We start from the raw sequence: 6,742 nt of genomic DNA, 5'->3' as shown, positions 1-6,742 counted from the left end.
CCAAAAGCATCCTGAAGGACCTGTGTGCATTGCTGGGTGATGATAACAGGGTTCCAGAGTTTGGCAGTCCTCACAACCCCAAAGGCAGGCTCCCTCAGGACTTCCAGCAGACGGCGTCGCTTATCCTCATCAGGTATTTGCCAAGTCAGTAAAGTCTCTGAATCCTTCCTCCCCTGCAGGGACTGGAAGGGTTCCCGAGAAACTCCGGAGTTTCTTATAGGCTGCCTGGTCACTGGAGGAACAGATCACCTCCTGCAGAATCTGCTGGAAAACTCTCACCCATTCCAGGATATCCTCACTACCAGCAGGTTGCCCCGCTTCTGTTCCACCACTCCCAGAGGGTACAGCAGACTGGTTGGCATTGGACGTGTCTCTGGGTGGCTCTCTCTCTCTCAACAGGGGTACACAGCACTTGAATAATATTCTAGCACCAGCTGTGCAGGGACCCCAGATGAGCCCCCAAAATGTAACCTGGGATGTACTCCAAGAGGTACCTCCTCTCCAATTAAAGGGATCAAAGCAGGCGCACAAGTGCTGTGGGAGGTGTAGGGACTCTCCTCTCCCTATAGAGCAGAGCCAGACCACCACTGGGGACTTAACCATATACCTTTTAATGAGAGAACAGTACTTGTAACATAGCCAGTATAAACCCAGGGGAATAGGGGACACTACAACATGCCGAGGAGGCAGGATTCAACAAAAGTTAGACACTTACAATCACAGATATATTCATCCAGTTGACAAGAGACAGGGCTAACAAAATATGAAACACAGACAGCACAACAAACAATACTGGTTGGTGAAATATAAAAGGCACAAAATACAAAATGTCAAATAACAAGGAATATAGGTTCTAGGTACCTGGAGGGGGAGGAAGGGGGAAAAAACTATGACCCCTTTCCACTGCAACAAGAGTTTCTCCCTGTTACTTCACTCACACCAAATCCCCCAACCTGGGACGTGAACTCAGATCTCCCATAGGTAGGAAGAACCCCAGTGATGGTGCTGTACCAAACTGCTAGGGGTCTGAGCTTTCCCAAAGCCCTGGTCTCATGTTGAGCTTCCTGGCCTCTTGCTGGAGGAGCTGGAAGCACAGCTGGGAACCTCTCAGGTCACTGCTCAGATCCTTGCTGGAGTTGAGGAGCCTCTCCTGCTGGTTGCAGCCTCTCATAGGGGATCCTGGAGCCCAGCAGGGAGCCTCTTCTGCTGGCTGCATGCTGTGCTGCTGAGGGGCCAACTGCCGCCTGTAGTTCTGAATCCATCAGGTGCTTCTAGGGCAACTGCTCCCACCCTGCTGGCTCAGCTTTGAGCCAAGAATTGAATCCTTCCTCCCCTGCAGAGACTGGAAGGGATCCCGAGAAAGTCCAGAGTCTCTTATAGGCCACTTGGTCACTGGAGGAACGTGTCACCTCCCACAGAATCTGCTGGAAAACCCTCACCCATTCTGGGGTAGCTTCAGTACCAGCAGGTTGCCCCATTTCCCCCTGCACCATTCCACCACAAATTAGGCACAAAATACAAAATGTCAAATAACAAGGAATATAGGTTCTAGGTACCTGGAGGGGGAGGAAGGGGGAAAAAACTATGACCCCTTTCCACTGCAACAAGAATTTATCCCTGTTACCACACTCACACCAACTCACTGAAGTTGGGACTTGAACTAAGATCTACCATGTGTAGACAGAAGCTCTACCATGCAGCCACCAGTGCTGGCACCTTATCAAGCTGCTAGGGGTCTTGGCTTTCCTGTAGATCCAGCCTCACGTTGAGCTGCCTGGCCTCTTGCTGGAGCAGCTGGAAGCAGAGCTGGGAACCTCTCAGGTCACTGCTCAGATCCTTGCTGGAGTTGAGGAGCCTCTCCTGCTGGTTGCAGCCTCTCATAGGGGATCCTGGAGCCCAGCAGGGAGCCTCTTCTGCTGGCTGCATGCTGTGCTGCTGAGGGGCCAACTGCCGCCTGTAGTTCTGAATCCATCAGGTGCTTCTAGGGCAACTGCTCCCACCCTGCTGGCTCAGCTCCTGCCAACTCCTTGAGACTCCTTCCTTGTGGTCCCCTTGCCAGTCAGTCATGCTGCCCCTTTATCCCGCTCCAGGTGAACCAAGGGGCCAATCAGGGGACATGGAATGTGAGTCTCTGGGGCCTGACTTGTGAGGAAAGGGAATCCCAAGTCCTCCAATCATCTTCTATCTTTTCAAAACCCCTGGGTAAATCACTACCACCTAGCCTGCCACACCACCTTTGCCTTGATGCATGGAGCCCAGGGGCCCTGCAGTTCAGAATCACCATTCAGGGAACTCCAGGTTTTGCAGTGTTCACCAGAGACACTTGAAGGCTCCCTGATTTCCCTGTAGTGTCAAACCTCCACTTTTGGAAGATTTCAGCCCCTGTCTGCTGCTAGGGCTGGACCTGTCTAAGTTCTTAATGGCAAGGTGCAGACTCCCTTGACTCCCTGCCCTATGTTCATGGAGGAGGTTTGTAAGTGAAGGAGGAGAATAGAGATAGCCAAACAGTTGTCCACTCTCACAATAGCCCACCCATTGGGTGTCTCAGAAAGGTGATGGGGAGAGGGTCCAAGACCTGGATTTAGGTTTTTTGTAGTGCTTTTAGGCAAGAGGCCCTGGGATCCAGACCTCTTTTGCTCACACCAAAGTAGTAGATTTGCTCCCTTTTTGGTGGTACAGTTTGCAAACACCAAAGGCATTAGGCTGCCATTAGGTTGCCTTTTTTGCCATGATCTCCTCACTTACACTTAGGACAGCTGAAAGCAGGGACCTAATGAGCTCTTAATTCCTAGGTATCCTCTTGCTAAGATCTGCAGACTTCAGCATGGCTTGGGAATCAAATGTTGTAGGAGCTTTGATCTCTGTTCCCAAGCAAGAAGAGCAGAAAGGTTTCCTGGCTGGGGCAGTATTAAAAGTGTAATGACACAAATCAAAACGCTGCACCTCTCTTCAGATACCTGCACAGCATGCTCCAACAGTAGGGATGACAGAGCTGTGACCTGGTGTCTGTGTGGTGTGGGTTGCATTGTGCAAGCATGAGAAGGAAAAGTTCAGAGAGATGAAGGCTTCTTTTAGGGCCCTACAACTTGAGAGTGCTGGAGCTGAATGAGAAGAGTCCCATCATGTCCATCCCCCCAGTTTGAAAGGTGTATATAATAATGAAGAGTAAATAATATATTAATAAAATTCCAATATAATGATGTCTGTCTATCTTTCTCTCTGTCCATAATGCTTTTGTTCGTGTGCATGCGCTGCTGAGATAGGGTTTCCAAACATCTGGGTTTCCCCCAACGTATCCCTGCTCTTCTTAAGTCCTCTGATCTCCATCCAGGTGGGCTGTCTGGGATTTCCCTTTGCTCTGGGGGTGGGAGCAGGGAGAGGCTGATCGGAGGCAGCAGCAGCACACACAAACCTGCCTGCAGCTGTGGAGGCAGCAGACCCATGCGCTGCTCCCTGCTGCTTGCAATCACCTTCCTCTGCCACCCCCAGAGCAAAGCAGAAATGCAGATGTGGTCAAGGTGGGGAGATCGGGGGCTACAGCTGTGACGGGGTGGGGGCAGAGGAGAGTGGCCTGTTCTCCAGTGGGGAAAGGGCAGGGGGCAGCGGGGAACTCATCATTCATTCCTGCCTGTGGCAGGGGGGCAGTCTAGATGCTCTGTTCAGGTCCCTCCTGACCCGAGCTACTATAAGACTATGAAACTATGAAACTTCATGGCTGGGCGGCCGCGCAGAGATCGGTGCCTGTGCTCAGAGGGGCTGAGCGGCCAGGAGTCGCTGCGCGTGGAAGCGGGAGTGGGGGGTTGCCCTGGCCAGGCTGCCCACAGGGCACTGAAGCCCCATCCCAGGGCAGGGGATGCCACTAGCCTCCCCTCCTCTCCCCTCAGCCTGTGCTGGGGCTGGACACCCTCCACCGCCGCCTGCATGAATCGGAGCCACCGCACTCCATCCTGGTCAGGACGGGGACAGCTGGGGCCCGCTGGCAGGGCTGGTGGGGGTAGGGGGCCATGGGTTGGGAGTGAGGGGCATCGGGGATGGGGGACTGTGGGTTGGGAGTACAGGGGGCACTGGCAGTGCCAGGGGTCTGCAGGTCACGAGTGAGGGGCACCATCATGGCCTGAGGGTCAGGGTACGGCAATTCGGTGAGTGAGGGGCACCGGCAGGGCAGGGTGAGTGGGTTGGGAGTGAAGGGCAGCAGCAAGGCTGGGGGGCTGTGGCTTGGCAGTGGGGGGAAGCAGAATGGGTAGAGGCAGGGCCACACTTCGGGGCCGGCCATGTAAACACTCCTTTGAAATCCATCCTTCATGATGGGTGATTGACTAGTATTCTAGAATATTTTAATAATAGATAATATTTATATAATGTATTTACCTTTCATTTTCTCACACCATCCTTTCTAGGCAATATGCACCACTGCCATCTCGGTGTAAGTAAGCAATCTTTTAAACTACCGATACACGTTTGTGCCTAATTCCAGCTTGACGGCCTTCCCTCTCCGACCCGGCGTGCCCGGGCTGCTGGCCACAGCCCGCGTGCAGCACGGAAAAGGGCTCGGGTCGCTCCCGGCCCGCACACAATCAAGAACTCACTCTTATCAATCCAAGGCCTATTACTCACTGCGTACTTGTTGGCAGGTGAACTGCTCAGCTGTCCCTTTGCCCAGAAACAGAAATGGGGCAGATGAGACAACTTTATTGTGAGTTTTGAGTGCTTCCATGAACATGGAGCAAGCTTCTTTGCATCTACCCTGTGGTTAGGGCACGCACAGGGGCAGTTTCCATGCCATGCCAGGTACCATGGTGGAGGAACTGACCCCAAGTTCACAATCTAGCTTTCCTTACAGTAACGGGACCTCAAACCCTTCTTTCCTTCTCTGGGCACCTGCTGCTCCGAGTGCGTGGGGGGTTTGAGATCCCTGATCTTGGTGTGTGACCCACTGGCTGGCTTGTCCAGCTGTAGGAAGCTGCTCTCTGTCTAGCTCAGCAGTCAGCAATGTTTTTGGGCAGAGTGCTAGAACATCCACAAACTCTACCTGTAAGATGCTGGTGGGCCAGGGGCAAATGGCAGGGGAGCCACGATGGGCCCAATCCTTCTTGTGGCAGTGCCAAACCAGCCCTTTCCCTGCTGTCACACATGCCAAGCACAATGCCTTTACGTGCCACACTCTGGCACCCGTGCTAGGATTGCTAACCCCTCATCCAGCTTGTAGGCACTGTTGGCTAGCCCCACTTCCACAGAGCTGGGGTGCCCCTGGGGTGATAACAAATGCCTTCAGGTCCTGGGCATCACAGCTGGCAGAGGTCCCATAAGGTGAGGACAGCTATGCAGGGGTTGACGGGGGAGAAATGAAGGGAACAGCCCTGTGACAGGCTGGTTTCTGCCCCCCTGGCCTGAGGTCTGGGCTCACTTCCCTTGTGTGGGTGCTGGACCCAGCTCTCTGTAATGCCTGGGAAGGCTGATGGGCCCCGTTAGTGTCAGGATGGCTCTAAGGGACTGTGCGGTGTCTCCGTAGCTCCCTGTGCCACAGGCCTGATGAGAACCTGTGATCATCTTCTGCCCTTGTTAGTCCTAAGCATAGTCTCCAAACCTGTGCCATCTCTGGGCAGAATGGCGCGCAGCTGGCCTGGCACAGGTGGGACTTAAGGGGTGGGAATTAGAGCAACAACTGGGAAATCCATGTTTGGAGTCACTGGTTGCAGGATGGGAAATTAAAATGAATTGAAATTTAAAAAATCCTGCATCATGTTGAAGGCACTGCACAGCGCACTGATGGAGTGTACTGTTTCCTGCGTGTTTGTGAGTCAGGGGTGGTTTCTCATCTCTGCTCCCCTGCCTGTGAACAACCTGTCTCCTCTCCCTTTCTCCTCCCTGCCTCTATTGTTCCTTGCCCTCATCCCTCCTTTCTCTCCACTCAGGTTACTTCTTCCTTTTGCTGTCCCTTTGCCCCCATGACCCCTCCTCTCTGTTCTTAGAAGTGCGCTTAGAGGAAATCACCTTCTGTGCTCAGGTAGGCACCACCCAGGACAAGCCCAGCCTGCAGAGAGCACAACGAACAATCAGCAGAAGATGGGCCCGTGCAGCCTCAGACCCTCCAGGACAGGACATGACTGAAGAGGCCACCTGCTCATCTGCCTGGACCTCCTGAAGGAGCCAGTGACCATAGACTGTGGACACAACTTCTGCCAAGTCTGCATCACCCGATACTGCGAGGACCGTGTTGATGACTCAGATGACCCTGTCCCCCGTCCCAGCTGCAGAGCAGAGTTTCAGAGAGGGAGCTTCCCGCTCAACACTCAGCTGAAAAACCTGGTGGAGAAGATTAAAGAGCAGAGTCTGAAACCAGGAAAGGAGCAGATGGAGAATCAGTGTGTGGAGCACGAGGAGAAACTCAAGCTCTTCTGTGAGGAGGATGGAAATGCCATCTGTCTGATCTGCAGGGAGTCCCTGGCTCACACAGTCACACAGTGCTCCCCATCCAGGAGGCGGCCAACAATTACCAGGTAGGTGACACCAATGACCTAGGAGAGCCCATTGCACAGACACACACTTACCTGGCAGGAGACATCCCATGATTGGTTTCAGCCCAGGTGGTTGTTCTTATCAGGCAAAGGCAATCCCCTTCTCTTCAGCTGTGAATGACATAGTGTAGTTGAGTTGAAGGTCTATCATTTGCACTGCAGGCAAGCTGACCTCTGAGAGAGTCTGCAAATGCCTCCCAATGCAAAGATTGGCTCATTGGTTGCAC

The sequence above is a fragment of the Alligator sinensis genome, unplaced genomic scaffold, assembly GCF_000455745.1.
Source record: "Alligator sinensis unplaced genomic scaffold, ASM45574v1 scaffold2325_1, whole genome shotgun sequence".
NCBI lineage: Eukaryota > Metazoa > Chordata > Crocodylia > Alligatoridae > Alligator > Alligator sinensis.
Note: the sequence above shows the minus strand (reverse complement) of the source record.